The sequence below is a fragment of the Falco naumanni genome, chromosome W (assembly GCF_017639655.2).
Source record: "Falco naumanni isolate bFalNau1 chromosome W, bFalNau1.pat, whole genome shotgun sequence".
Lineage (NCBI taxonomy): Eukaryota > Metazoa > Chordata > Aves > Falconiformes > Falconidae > Falco > Falco naumanni.
The window spans coordinates 6,262,317-6,277,970 of NC_054079.1; the positions used below are offsets into that span (position 1 = coordinate 6,262,317).

Here is a 15,654-nt window from a genome sequence, read left to right on the forward strand (position 1 = left end):
ATCTCAGCAATTCATAGCTGATCCTTGATGGAAGCTCTTGGTTAGACACAGTTAATTACTCATGATTTATGGGTGATTTAATTTTCACTGGTTTAGCAGCGATAAGAGAGAAGCTGTATGAACTAGGTGCAACAAACACCTTGCTTGCAACAGCAGCTGTTTCTGTTCCTGACAAATTCAGTCTATTCTAGGGAGGATCAAAAGGAAATCACTTAATTTTGAAGTCTTGTCTATGACCTTACATACCTTTCTGTGTCGATATTCATAAATCATGAAATGGTCATGGGATCTTTTCTCTCAAAGATTAAAGTAATGATTAAGTGCTAAATAGGCTTTAAACACTAGATAAACTCTATTTTATTAGTTATGTATCCAGCCAATCAGCAGGACCAAAATCTTACTTTAAGCAGGCTGGAGACAACAAAAGAGAAACATCAGTAAGAACCACTTTTGTGTACGATATATTAATGATTGAAAGAACTATAAAATGTTTACATACATGACTGATTCTGTCATTCTCAGAAAAGTAAAAGCAAGAACTAGTCTTTTTATTATACTTTACAGCTTCAAAACCCTAAAAACCATTCAGTAGGTTAAAAGAAATTAATTAACTACAGTAGGCCTACCATAATGAAACTGGGATGTAAAAATGTACCTCCCAGTTCCCTCAGGGAGAAGCTTGAAAAGGTCTGATGAGTAAACATGATAGATGGGTGGATGGGCGAGAATTGAAAGGAGGCTTTATGCTTTGTAAAGCCAGTGCCCTAAATGAAGCTTAGTAATGACTTTGCTTCTCTTATGATTGGTCTCTAGGCAGCAGTTGTGGTGGTATTCAACTTTGCTATGGTTTTGCTGATTTTTCCTGCTATCCTGAGCATGGACCTTTATTGTCGGGAAGACAGGAGACTGGATATATTCTGCTGTTTTACAAGGTGAGAATGTGTGATAGAATTACAGTATATGAGGTGCATCTTTTTTGTGATCACCAATCAGTCCTATTACCCCTTGTCAGGAGCGGGAGCTCTTCACTGCAGCAGAACAGCAGCAGCGTCAGTACGTTATTGTCATGGGTTTATTGCTGAATTATATTTGCTACCTTGTTTTTTTATCTGACTAAGGGGAAAAATTAAAAGGCATTTCACACACACACACACACACACACTTTTTCCTTTATTCATACATATATCCATTTTAGCCATTGGAGGACAACTTTCTGGAAGCATGTAAAAGAGACGTGCTTTAGTAATATCTGTATTTTTAGATTTTTATGGGGTACTGCAGTGTGTCCAGTGCTGGTATTGGGTAACCTTGGAAGACTTAATTCCAGTCTCTTATGGAGGACTATAAATAACTCGGGGTACTCAGAAGCCTTACTTATACTTAAACACTATGTGCGAATTTTTATGCTTTTTATGCTTTGAAACTTAAATGCATAAAAATAATGCAAAAACTATAAAATTACTTCCCTTTAGCCCAGTTTTTCATAGGACTATGAGGAATTCAGAATGATCAGTACCATTGCAAGATAGTGATTGATAAACTTTCTTTTATGGCTCCAATAGTAATTTAGAATGATAGTATGAACACTCTTACCCAATATACATCCAGCTCTGAGGGCAGGGGCAGGCTAGGAGGAAGCTACTGTAATTAGCAGAGGCACCGCTTAGAGATAAAGCATATTTTCTACATTAGTTTTTGCTTTTGATTGCAATGAAGAAGATAAGCTGCATTTCTATAAATGTACTCTCACATGCATGTCATAACCAGGATACCCCCTTGTGTCCTCTTAGCCTTTCACACCCACATAGGAGCAGACACAGTTTGACCTTTTTAACTTTGATGTCAAAGGGAGAAAGTGCTTTCCTAAATTTGTTTTTGAGGGAGTCATTAGAACTGGGAGTTGATCACAAACTAGGACTGCTGCTTTCTGTTTCTGATTCAGCCACAGTTTCACTGGATGGTCTAATGTGCTTGAATTTTGGAGCCCTGATTCTCAGAAGTACAGGACAGTCAGACCTTCCATTTATTCCCTCATCTAAAGTTGCGCCAAATGTGAATCAGAATTTGGGCCCATGTACATATGAAGAAATTCAGTTAATAAGAGCTTGCTTTCTTTAGGTAGGCAACATTTTCTTCTTTTTTGTAGGATTTTTCCACTTGGCGAAAAGTCTCTGATACTGTCTTCTATCAGCAATTTGCTTTTATTTACAAAAGGAGGCTTGCTTATGACTTTTTTTAATACACTAGGCATCTGTTATGTTCTTGCATAGACTACAATAAAGGGAATGCTTAAAAAAAAAATGCTTCTGTAATTTTGTTTCTTCATGTTGCCTATCCTTCCTGGGAATTAATCCTTGTATATGTTTACTTCAATTTTAAAACATGCAGTCAGTGTATGGCAAGTGGTTTCAACCTGCCTCCCAAAAGTCTGAGGTTTTATCCAGAAGGCCCAAATATTATTTAACAGTTACTTTAATAGTTCTAAACAGAACTCAGCATGTCATGCATTTACGTTTTGATCTCCTAAATAGTTTAATTCTCAGCATGGTCGTGTAGATGCAAACTCACACACACATATCATGCATTCAGACTGCGTGCAACTACCTGGTTATTGACCTGATTAGTGTGTGTAATTAATAGAGCGATGTGAGTGGATGCCAGTGTCTTCAGACAAATGCTGGTTCCTTCTTTCTTGGGTACAAGAAACGTGTGCGGAAACAGGCTCAGAGGCCTACACTTTAAACCATGTCTAAGAAATATTTCCTAAAAGTGGAGAAGGAAATCCTCATCATAACATTATACTTAATTGACATAAACAATTTAATAGTAGTAGAAGCAGTCTCAGATGGAAGCAGATTATCCTATCTAGCCTGATTAAAATAAAGACCTATCTAAATGAGAACAGATGGTTTTTTCTTCTCTTGCAGTTCATGTGCCACTAGAGTGATTCAGATTGAGCCTCAAGCATATGTGGAAAATAGTGATAATACTTGCTACAGTCCTCCACCCCCATACAGCAGTCACAGTTTTGCACATGAAACTCGGATTACAATGCAGTCTACAGTGCAGTTGCACACAGAATATGATCCTCATGCACAGGTGTACTACGCCACAGCAGAGCCTTGCTCAGCAATATCTGTGCAGCCGGTGACAGTGACACAAGATGACTTCAGCTGCCAGAGCCCAGAAAGCATAAGCTCGACAAGAGAATTGCTTTCCCACTTCTCAGACTCCAGTATGCATTGCCTTGAGCCACGCTGTACTAAATGGACACTCTCATCTTTTTCAGAAAAGCATTATGCTCCATTCTTGCTAAGGTAATCAGAAAACTATTTACCTGTTTTTCAAAATTAGACTTCTGCCTTGCTCAGTAGGAAAATTATCCTGACAATAGTATTAAATATCAGGAATAAATAGAATTATTTTGGAATTACAATTCTTAATAAATTTACACTTAAAACTTTCAAAGTATGAAATTATCTTGGTAGTGCTGTAGTAACATACTTTTCAAATGCAAGTTATGAGTGAGGGTTTTGGTGACTTTCAGTAACCTAAGATGAACCTAACAGTGACACTAAATCTACTTTTTAACTTCATCACCATAGGAATTTCCTTTCATGATCTAAAGCCCCTTCACTAAAACACAACTTTGTTTGGCCTTGTAGTGTGCGTGTGTGCATATATATTAGCTTAAAAGTATAGTGATGGGTATTAATTTTGAACCTGGTTCTGTGTGCCATTATGAGTTATTCATTTCTTTAGGAACATAAAACCAAATGCATTTCCATTTTTTGTTGCAGATTGTGGTTATTCTTCTTTTACTGGGTTTACTTGGGCTCAGCCTTTATGGAACTACCCGGGCTAGAGATGGACTGAATCTGAACAGATATTGTACCACGAGAAACCCAGGAATATGACTTTATTGCAGCACAGTTCAAGTATTTCTCTTTTTATAACATGTATATAGTGACACAGAAAGCAGACTATCCCAATGTCCAGCGCTTACTTTATGAACTTCACAAAAGTTTCAGTAATGTGACATACATTTTGTTGGAAGAGGATAAGCAGCTTCCCAAAATGTGGTTGCACTACTTTCGAGACTGGCTGCAAGGTAAGAGAGAATTGCATGAACTTTTCTTTTTAATTCTACAGTAGCAAGCATTTATTCACTGTAGTAATGCTCTCCTCTTCCAATGTGGTCACATGGTTTAAAGCATGCTAGCAGGAGGGAAAACGTCTAGGTTCTGATCTGACCTTGGACATCAATTTGCTGTTTCTCCAACAGTTCACTTAAATTCTTTGTGGCTAAATTTATTCCTCAATAAAGCAGTTTTGGAGCTTTACAAGATTATATCCATGAGAGGTCATCTCATATCATTAATTTCTAAGTGGCTAATGAGGGGTTCTGCTTTATAATTAATAGCCAAATATGGCCCAGTTTCTTGGGAAGATAAATATTTGCTGAGTCTTTTGAGAACAGTAAATGAAAAGCCCCGGTCCAGCAATGTATTTTGGCACAGGCTTAACTTTCAGCACGAGTGATCCTGCTGACTTCAGCTGGGACTGCTGGCATAAAGAAAGTTCAGTGGGACTTAGACATTTTATTGGACTGGGAGCTTACTACACATTCTAGACTTCCAATCAAGTATCCTCACTCTTTCTATGGTGCTAATTTTTCTGTGCTGAACTGTAACTGGGAGGGGGATGTTATAGGTAGTATGATGATAATTATATTAAAGTGGACTTATTAAAGGCATGATATTATAATTATTCATGTTGAGGCAAATAATTCTTTTGTATTTAAAATAAATAGCAATGTTACATCTCAGCAAATTTAACAGCTCTCTCTTGTGAGCAAACACATCCTGCCCATAAATACTTCTGTCCTACCTGTTCTCTCTGTTGGAAGAATCTTCAGGAAGCTTTTGCAAACAGAAAAATAAAGTGTGCTGACTTTCTGAGACCGAAAAAATTAACTGTTTACAGATGGCCAATGCAGCCAATGCTTCTTAGAAAACATGCACATAGCTGCCACTATTTTGAGTGCCTTCAGCCTAACGCACCTCTTTTTACAGAGGCTCACTTGTATTTTGCTTCCTGGTATCAAATCATGGTAATATTTTCTATTATCTGAAAATTCAACAGAAGATAGTTAACTTTAATAATTTGTTTAAACTGGAAATGTTAACGTGTAAGTGACTGAATGTAAATGAGGTAGATAAAATTCCCTGATGGCTTTTAATTAGGCTTGTTTTTGCAAAGTGTAATCTTATCTTGTGTTTCATGGTGCCAGCTGTTCACATGAGTCAGTAGGAATCCCTTCCTTACCCCCATTCCAGCATCTAATGCACTTTTGGAGGATTTTACATTCTTTTATCTTTCTGCCCAGAAACATTTCATTAATTACAGCTATCTTTAAAACAGATTGAAAGGCTTTTAAAATCATTGGCGTGAACAGTTTATAATAAAAAATATTGTTTGCTTTTAAATCAGTTACTCTGCTATTAATTTCAAAGTGTTGTAGGGAATTTTTATTACTGAAATTTTGAAATCCTTCAGAAAGTAAGCACAACTGATAGTGGTTTCTTCATATTCTTTCTGCAGAATTTCAGTTTCAGCAGTGTACAAGGCCAGTAATAAAATGACCCAAAGTGTAAAATGGTTAACCCAGCTGAGAAATACAGATATAAAAGAGAGCTAGATTTGAGGAATGATCAAACTTGTAAGAACTGTAGCATACATTGGAGGGGGGAAAAGAAGTGAGAGCTAAGTTTCCACACGCTGTAGCAAAGTAAAATGTAACTTGCAACCACAAGTTGGTAATGTTGCATGCAAATGCATATATTTGGTATTGTGTGTCTGCTTAGCCCTGTGTCAGGAGCTTGTTATTAGTCTGAAAGTTCTGCCTCCAAGTATTGTCTAGCATGGCAACTTGTCTGCTTCTCTTAAGCTGTCCATTGAAGGTCTCTCCTTTTTCCCTACATTCTTGTTCAACACTCTCCTCTTAACTCCCAAAGTGATCTTTTACATGACTATTATGATAGCACAAATGCTTTCACATGTCCTAGCTTCAGCCGGGATAGAGTTAATTTTCTTCTTAGCAGTTAGTACAGTGCTGTGTTTTGGATTTGCTGTGAGAACAATGTTGATAGGACACTGATGTTTTCAGTTGTTGCTGGGTGACGTTTATACTAAATCAAGGACTTTCCAGTTCCTTGGGCCCTGCCAGCCAGAGGGCTGGAGGGGCACGGGAAACTGGGAGGGGACACAGCCAGGACAGGTGACCCAAACTAGCCAAAGAGGTATTCCATAACAGGACTGAGTCCTATGAGAAGAAGGAAGGGGGGGAGACATCTGGCATTATGGCGCTTGTCTTCCCGAGTAACTGTTACGCGTGATGGAGCCCTGCTTTCCTGGGGATGGCTGAACACCTGCTTGCCAATGGGAAGTAGTGAATGAATTCTTTGTTTTGCTTTGCTTGCGCAGCTTTTGCTTTCCCTGTTAAACTGTCTTAATCTCAACCCATGAATTTTCTCACTTTTACCCTTCCGATTCTCTCTCCCATCCCATTGTGGGGGGAGTGAGTGAGCAGCTGCATGGTGCTTAGTTGCTGGATGGGGTTAAACCACAACAATTACTCTTTCATCTACACCCCCCTCAAAACAAAGCTGAAGTCTCACCCTGACATAGATGGTGCCAAAACAGAAGGGGCTGAGTTCAGCCCTGATTTAACCTCACTGACTACTGTGGAGTTAAAACCAGGGAGATGTTTAGTCCTTTACCCAGAAGAGAAATACACTCTCCGTACTCCTCCTCCCTCACCAAAGTCCCAGCCAAGCACATTAAACCACAGAAGGGGACACACACCCACTCATTAACTGTCTGGGGCTACTGCAGAGCACCAAGGCAATAATTTCTATGATACAATCAGAAATTCTACTACAAAGGAAAAAATCCCCACCACGCTCAAACTTTCAACTTCAAACAGCAACTCAGCTGCTTCTCGAGCACAGTGTGAGTGCTCAATTTTGTCCATCTGTTCAAATTGTGTACCTAATACAAATCATAGGATCTGCTACTAGCACATGTAAAGATCACAGCCAACAGCTATTCACTCTCAACTGTTATTTTCCTCTTTGCCACCTTTTAAAGGGGAAGGAGTACTTTACAGCACAAATTTGGATCAGATTTAGAACAGGAAGCCACAGCCCAGTACAAGGAGCTTCTGTGAGAACAGATCACAAACTGCATGTTCAGGGAAGAGAAGGAAAAGGCTGGGGTCAGGGTGGTGGTGGTGGAGGAAATCACCAACCCACCTCACAGCTGCATTGAGGAGCTGTAATGAACACCACCATTACGGATCAGATAGGTTAGCCACAGCTATAAGGAGATATGAGCGTTGGAAGAGAAAACACAACCTTACTGACACCACTTCGGGGCCTGAGTATACATTCCCATTTATAGTGTCTTTCCATGCAAAGAACATGGAGCCAGGCTCTTTTCAGTGGTGCCCAGTGACAGGACAAGAGGCAATGGGCACAAATGGAAACACAGGAGGTTCCGTCTGAACATAAAGAAAAACGTTTTTACTGTGAGGGTGACCGAGCGCAGGAACAGGCTGCCCAGAGAGGTTGGGGAATCTCCATCATTGGAGATATTTAAGCGCCATCTGGACATGGTCCTGGGCAACTGGCTTGAGGTTGAGCAGGGGGGTTGGACCAGAGGACTTCCAGAGGTCCCTTCCAATCTCAAACATTCTGTGATTCTGTGAAGCGCAGAAACAGAAATGCATCCTTCCTGAATACAGCTGTAACTCCATTTCAGTCTCTTAGAAAGTGGTTATGTGTTGTGGTTTAACCTTGACCTGCAACCAAACACCACGCAGCCGCTCGCTCACCCCCCCTCACCCAGAGGGATGGAAAGGAGAATTGGAAAGGAATGCAAAACTCAAGGGCTGAGATAAGAACAATTTAATAGGTAAAGCAAAAGCCGTGCATGCAAGCAAAGCAAAGCAAGGAATTCATTCACCACTTCCCATGGGCAGAAAATTAGGAATGTTATTAAATATTAAAGTTATTTCTATTTAGATTTTCCTTCCTCCTTTTTATCAGACAATGTTGTTTTTCAAGGCAGTTGCTTGTGACTAACTTGCCTGTCTGTACATTAGCCCACTGATTTCTGAATGCAGTCTTTCTGGAAAGACTGAAATGGTTAGGTTGTACAGTACACACTGAGAAAAGAGTGTAACTGGACTATTGAGGAGAAAGTTATAAAAGTATAAATCGAAGAGAATACTCCTCCATGCTTTCTGCAAGGCACCGTAAGCCTCATAGTAAACATTCAAGTTAAATTAGATTATAATGTGCCCATGTTTAAATTCCATAATCTGTTGGATGGTTTATAAAATGTGTATGGTTTTATAAATGTTGTATGGTTTAGAAAAGTTTAAAACAATTACTAGTTTTTGTAATATACGCTTATATGGCAAGTATGTTAAAAGATAAATGTTTAGTCTAGAATATTTTTCATAGCACTTAATCAAGGAATTTATGTTATTTTTCTTGATTCATTAGCTTATAAAATCATTTATTATAGTGCATATTTTTTTCCCTTGGAAAGGTGGCTTATTTTCAGTCTGCCATTGCTTTTATAAGTTTGTCTCTTTTTTTCCTGCTTGGCTTCAGAAACTTTGAAGTCCATTCCAGGGAATTCCTCCCCTCCCTTATTATTTTTCACAAGGTAGATGAAAGAAAAATAAAAGCTTTCCCTTAGATTTAACTATTTTTGTTGTCCATGTCAATCCCTCCAAGTATCTTTAAAGCTCAGAGGCCCTCTGTAGCCTGAGACTCATCAGCTAATTATGACATTCACTTTCTTCTGGGTTTTAAACCTACTCTGGAATCATCCTCACATTTGGAGTACTACAAAAAGAATTCCAATGCAGTTATTTGAAAGTTAGGTTTTCTAGAAGGATTGTCAAAGAAACAGGTGAAAAAGAGAAATTTTCTCTTCCAGTGGGTATCCACAAGAAGGAAGAAAAAAAATTATATTTCAAATCACATTGATAAATTGCTACCAAAAGAAAAGTGTTGCTTGACCTGTTAACTGGTTCTGGAGATGATAAACTGACTCTTTAGAGGGTCATTGCCATTGAGCACAATGAAACAAGGAAAAATGGCTTGTCTTTGGGGATAAGAGGAGGGCTGATCTGAGGAATATATTTTATAGTCCCCATGTTGTTTTGAAATAGCCTTCCTCTTCATTTATCTAGCATATGAGAAGCTACTAATGGCTGTTTGAGATAATCTAGGTGGTGGTGCTGGCTCTGATGACTGTGGAACTGTTTGGCATGATGGGTCTAATTGGAATAAAGCCAAGTGCAGCGCCTGTGGTTATCCTGGTTGCTTCTGTTGGCATTGGTGTGGAATTCACTGTTCATATTGCTTTGGTATGTAAAACTAGAAAGCATTTTCAAAGTATTTTAAAATAAAATGGTGACTGTTATGATTCCAAATCCTTACTTAGACTCCTAAGTCAGTGACATGATTCTCAGAAGAGTATCAGCCATAAACCTTGCACAAAGTTTTGTGTGCCATTTGGCATGTCACGGTAGAATACATCTGATCTGATGAAATCGCTCCTAACTACTGAGTCAGTCCTCTAGAAGATAAGGGGGAATACATAACAGTATTTCCGGAATCAATAATGCTTTTTGAAGGCTGTGATTAAGATCATGGGTAAACATGCCATCTGGTTCTGTGAGCCGTACAAATACATAGACAAAGCAGAACTCTTAATATTCACTATTTTAGGCTACACTCTCCCACTCATTATCTGCAGCCTCACTGTTGTTGACTGTTAGTGCTATGTAGCTGTTTATGCCTTCTTGTATGTAGATTCTGTATCTTGTGGTAAAGAAACCTTTGAAAGGAGACATTCAAAATCATATCAAGTCATTTAATCTCTCTGGACCACCAAAATTTGAATTCTTCATGTGAAAAATCTCCATCTTTTCAAAACCCATCAGCTATTAATATTGGGCTCAAATGTGCAATCTGTAGGGAAAGAGTTTTCCAATGTAATAAAGAGAAGAAAAAAAAGTTTCAATGTTTTATATAAGCATTTTCAACATTTTCAAAGTTAGGTGTCCAAATGTAGAGCGCACCTAATCATCCAGCTTAGTCAACCTGATGTACAGAAGTGCAGAGAAATAACAGTTCTCTTGCAAGGGAGCAGTTGTGGATGCTTGTTATGCAAAATTAATCCTGCTTTATTTGGTGACCAAGGCTGGAGTAAAGAGCTATTTTTCCGTGTTCACATTCGACAGTGGCAGTGCTGATCTATGCAATGTTAAGGATAAGCTTAGACAAAGGCCTGGTTTCTATTCTCTGCCAATTAAGTAATTGTGATACTAAGTCGGACTTCTTAGATATTTTCTTAGAAAATAAGGAATTTCAGAATTTAAATGTTTATATACTACAAATGAAAAGCTATCCATGTTTTAAAACATTATCCATTTACCTATTCTTAGTAGTGTTACATCTCAGAACTCTCAACATTACATACAGAAAGGTCTTTTCACGCACGCAGCATAAATAACTTTCCTATAAGACTATTGTAATGCAGGAGCGGTCTGGAAACTAGGACCATGCATGGCAATCAGTTAGCTGAGGGGAATGTGCTCGAGCTTGTAGGTCACGAACCCTGGGAGGACCAGGAGTGTGAATAGACACAACAATTAACATGATGAGGCATGTTTACAGAGCACAGGGGAGTGGGAGACGGATGGCGCCAAGGAAAGATAACACCTTGCAGTTAATTGATGGCAGTTAACCACCAATCAGGGATTGCCTAGCCTGCAAGGCTTAGCTTCAAGAACCAATTAGTTTAAAACGCGCAGCTTCTGAAAGTGTATAAACACTCGTGCTTCTGAACAATAAATTGACATTTGCTTGCATCAGGCTGCGTCCCGTCTCTTCATTCGCCGCAAATTGGTGACCCCGACGTGATGCATTTAAGGATCTAACGTGAAGGGCTCTCGAATCGCCTATCTGAGCGACATGCAGCGAATCCCACAGAACTTTGAATGATCTGCTGAAAGGAAGCAGGAGCCGGCCTGAAATCCCTCCGGAGTTGAGAGGTGAGCTGTGGGAAATCCATAATGGGGAACCAGGGTTCGTCCCCAGAAAGAGACGTATATGGACTCACGAAGGGTCTTCTAGTCAGATCAGGGAGTCCGTGCCTCAGTTTCCTCAAATGGTGACCCCTATGGTGGTGTTCCGAAGCCTTGGAAGAATAAGGACGGAAAAAAGACAGCTCGTGGAAGAGGGCTGCGTTCCGGAGGAGACGGCTTGGCTGAACTTGCTTTCTGGACCAGGCGGACAACCTAAACCCCGAGGATAACACCTGTATTCATCGAGACAGGTGAGCAGCCAAGAAACTTTAGAGACTTTGAAAGAATGAAAGTGTGTGCATACAGCAGCCAATTGTATGATGCTGCCGCGGGGGGGAACTCCGTGTCGGGAATGCATTTAGCATCTTGGTGGCAAATTCTGACTACTCTTTGCCAAGTGTGGACTAATTCTACTAACGGTGCTAAACCAGAGGAAGCTGTAAATTCCACCGACAGCACGACTCTTCTCAAGACACCGTCAGCGATGGAGATTCTGTCCACACCTCCTCTGCCCCCAAAGCTTCTGTCACTGATTGCAGCGACCCTCACAACACAGGACCAAGCACGGGAACAGGACAACTCGGACAATGATTTTATTGACACTGATAAACCTTTTGATCCAGGTCCTATAGATCTGGAAAAGGAGCTAGACCTTTCCCCCACCCCCTCGTCTCTCCTGATGCATTGATTGTATTTTTGGGGAGGGTGAAAGGGAGTCTGAGGGATTGGTGGCAGGAATGCAAGTGGGAAACACTTCAGTGATGGGATTTGGGGAGTCGCTATGGCATGTTTAGTATTTTGTCAGACAAATCAACCTCCAGAGTGGCAGCCTGTGCAATACGAGGCTGTTAAAAGAGTTAAGCAAAGCAGTGCGGGAAGGGAGGATTCATAATACATTTGCTATGTCCCTTCTTGAAGTGATGGCAGAGCCTTATACGCTCACACTGCATGATTGGAAGTTATTGCTTTGTATGGTACTAACTGATACAGTCTATGATGTGGTTATCTGATTTTTGTGAGCTATGTGTAGTGGCCTTGACTGAAAACCTTAATCGGGGAATTGCTGTTAACTATGAGCAGTTGGCTGGAGCAATTAATTGTGCCGATTCTGTGACTCAGGCAAGGTATCCCAGGGACAACTGTTTGCAAATGAATGAGATGGCTATTAAGGCAGTCAGGATGCGGGAGTCTTGCCACAGTCTTGCGGGGTCCTAGAGAGTCACTAACTGTAATACTAACTTTTGGCTTTAGAATATTTTGCAACAAGTCGAGCAAGAGGAAGCTCAAGGGTTGCTTTTAAAACAACTAGCTGTGATAATGTCAATGAAAATTGTAAATGGGCAACTTTCACAATCGCAACCACAACATGTGTCAAATGATTGTAATGCAGAACTCACAGCAGACTGTAATTCTCAGGCTGAGTTCTGGAATGCAGCATAACAGATTTTTGCTTCTCTAATCTCTTCTGTAAGAATAGTACACGCTTTTAACTTGCTTAGTAAATTAGGCTGCTAGCTTGCTAAACAAAGTAATACTACAAATACTGTTTTTTCTGGCTTATTAACAGATGTTGATTCTGTCCGTCATATGTTGCTACAGAACCGAGTTGCTATTGATTTTTATTATTAGCACAGGGACACAAGTGTGAAGACTTTGATAGGATGTGTTACGTGAATCTGAGTGACCACTGTGAATTAATTTACAAAAGTATACAAAACTCAAAAGCCTTAAAACAAAGATGTGCAACAGAGCCAGGGGCGGGATGCCTTTGGTCTCTTCTCACGGCTGGGAAACTTTGGGCCATGACTCGAAAGTATTACAGGATTTATTATAATTACCTTTAACCACCTTATTGATGTTTGCCTTACGTCTCCCATGCTTTTTTTTTCTGTATTCAGTGTTTAGTTGATTGTAACATAAAGCAGGTCATGGTCACCCAGCTACACACACCCTTTGCCTCCTTGCAATTAAGCAAAAATGGGGAGGATAGAGAATGTCTGAAGAGATATACAGGAGAGGAAACTGGAGAATATTTGACCTAACAAGAGATGAGAGAACAGCTAGGTATTGTGAAGGAGAATAGGAAAGATAAACATGGTTATCTAGTGTTTAATAGGTGTCTGCATGCTTGTAGAGATATATAGCTATGTAACTGCATGAATGATTCCTGCCCTGAGCCTGGTGGAGCATACAGCTGCGGTTTGTGTCCGGGCTCAGAGATGTAAATAGGGGCTTCTCTGTTATGGTAAAAGTGTTTCTCTTTGCATAAAAAAAGAGAGGGAATGAAGGGAATGACCCCAGAGGTATGTTCAGAGAAGGCATGCTATGTTTCGAACTTTTTGACTGAACCAGTTCTTGTTTGGTGTGCCCTTCTACCTATGTATAATGTTAATCCAAAAGAAGATGATATTGTTTACACTTTGAATGTCGATAATTGTCTTTCTGTAGATGGTAATGTAGTAGGAGGCTATGATGGGAAGGTGTCGCAGCGGTTCTTCTCTTATCCAGAGTAACAGCGGGGAAAGCATTAAAGAGTTAAATCACCTTGTTTGGTAGGCAGTTAAGAATGTGAGTCAAAATTTCCACTGCTTTTTGTTGTTGGTTCAAGGACATGCCTGTGAGGATTCTGATGGTATGTGCTGCGTGGATTTTAGGCGCCCCATTGCAGCAACATGTTATCAAAATCTGAGAAAATTTCAGCCTTTTTGGCATTCATTCAATCAATTGGCAGCATTGTTTGTTTGCTGTTACCTTGGTTGCTGTCATGTTTGCAAGGGCCCTGCAGAACATGGCAAACCTGGTACTAGCTGTTCAAAAACAAAAAGGGGCAATTGTAAAATTGTACGGAACAAAGACAGTGGGTTATTTTGACATTGATCAAATGTCTCAGTTGGGTTTTTTATTTCTTCTATTACTTATACCTTGTTTTTACTCGTTCGGTTTCAAAGGTTCTTTTTGTGCAACAGGAAGGGGGAGATGCAGGAGCGGTCTGGAAACTAGGACCATGCGTGGCAATCAGTTAGCTGAGGGGAATGTGCTCGAGCTCGTAGGTCACGAACCCTGGGAGGACAAGGAGTGTGAATAGACACAACAATTAACATGATGAGGCATGTTTACAGAGCACAGGGGAGTGGGAGACGGATGGCGCCAAGGAAAGATAACACCTTGCAGTTAATTGATGGCAGTTAACCACCAATCAGGGATTGCCTAGCCTGCAAGGCTTAGCTTCAAGAACCAATTAGTTTAAAACGCGCAGCTTCTGAAAGTGTATAAACACTCGTGCTTCTGAACAATAAATTGACATTTGCTTGCATCAGGCTGCGTCCCGTCTCTTCATTCGCCGCATTGTAATCCACTTTTCAGGAGAACACTATTTTAAGAATATCATTATCTTCAATATCTTACTGTATTAGGAAGTAAGGATGGGTGAGTCTGGTCAATGGAGAGAAATTGGATGGGGATTTAATAGAACTTTTAGACTCAACAGGAGGACCGGTAGACCATTGAAAGGATCTGTTGACAGTGAAAAGGAGATGAGAACTAAAGGGGATCCTAGCACACTGGAGATGGCCAAACTAGGAACAGAGAATCGTAGACTCACAGGATGGTTTTCTTTGGAAGGGACCTTTAAAGATGTCCTGGTTTCAGCTGGGATAGAGTTAATTTTCTTCTTAGTAGCTGGTACAGTGCTTTGTTTTGGATTTGGTGTGAGAACAATGTTGATAGGACACTGATGTTTTCAGTTGTTGCTGGGTGACGTTTATACTAAATCAAGGACTTTCCAGTTCCTTGGGCCCTGCCAGCCAGAGGGCTGGAGGGGCACGGGAAACTGGGTGGGGACACTTCCAGGACAGGTGACCCAAGCTAGCCAAAGAGGTATTCCATACCGTAGGATGTCACACTGAGTATATAAACTGGGGGAAGGAGGAGGAAGGAGGGGGCATTTGGCATTATGGCACTTGTCTTCCCGAGTAACCGTTACGCATGATGGAGCCCTGCTTTCCTGGGAATGGCCAAACACCTGCCTGCCCATGGGAAGTGGTGAATGAATCCCTTGCTTTGCTTTGCTTGCGTGCGCAGCTTTTGCTTTCCCTATTAAACTGTTCTTATCTCAACCCTTGAGTTTTACATTCCCTTTCCAATCCTCTTCTCCATCCCTCTGGGTGAGGGGGAGTGAGCAAGTGGCTGCGTGGTGCTTGGTTGCCAGCCGGGGTTAAACCACAACAAAAGATCATCTAGTTCCAAACCCCCTGCCACGGGCAGGGACATCTTTCACTAGATCAGGTTGCTCAAAGCCCATTCCAACCTGACCTTGAACACTTCCAGTGATGAGGCATCCACAGCTACCCTGGGAAACCTGTTCCAGTGTCTTGCCACCCTCATTGTAAAGCATTTCTTCCTTATATCCAATCCAAATCTACCCTCTTTCAGTTTAAAACCGCTGCCCCTTCTCCTGTCACTACAGGCCTTGGTAAAAAGTC

The 15,654-nt window shown here is 40.6% G+C and overlaps 1 pseudogene; it reads left to right on the forward strand.

Annotated features, from left to right (window-relative positions):
* LOC121080672 overlaps positions 1-4,155 on the forward strand; it is a 36,688-nt pseudogene extending 32,533 nt beyond the window's left edge.
* The last annotated feature ends 11,499 nt before the right edge of the window (positions 4,156-15,654 follow it).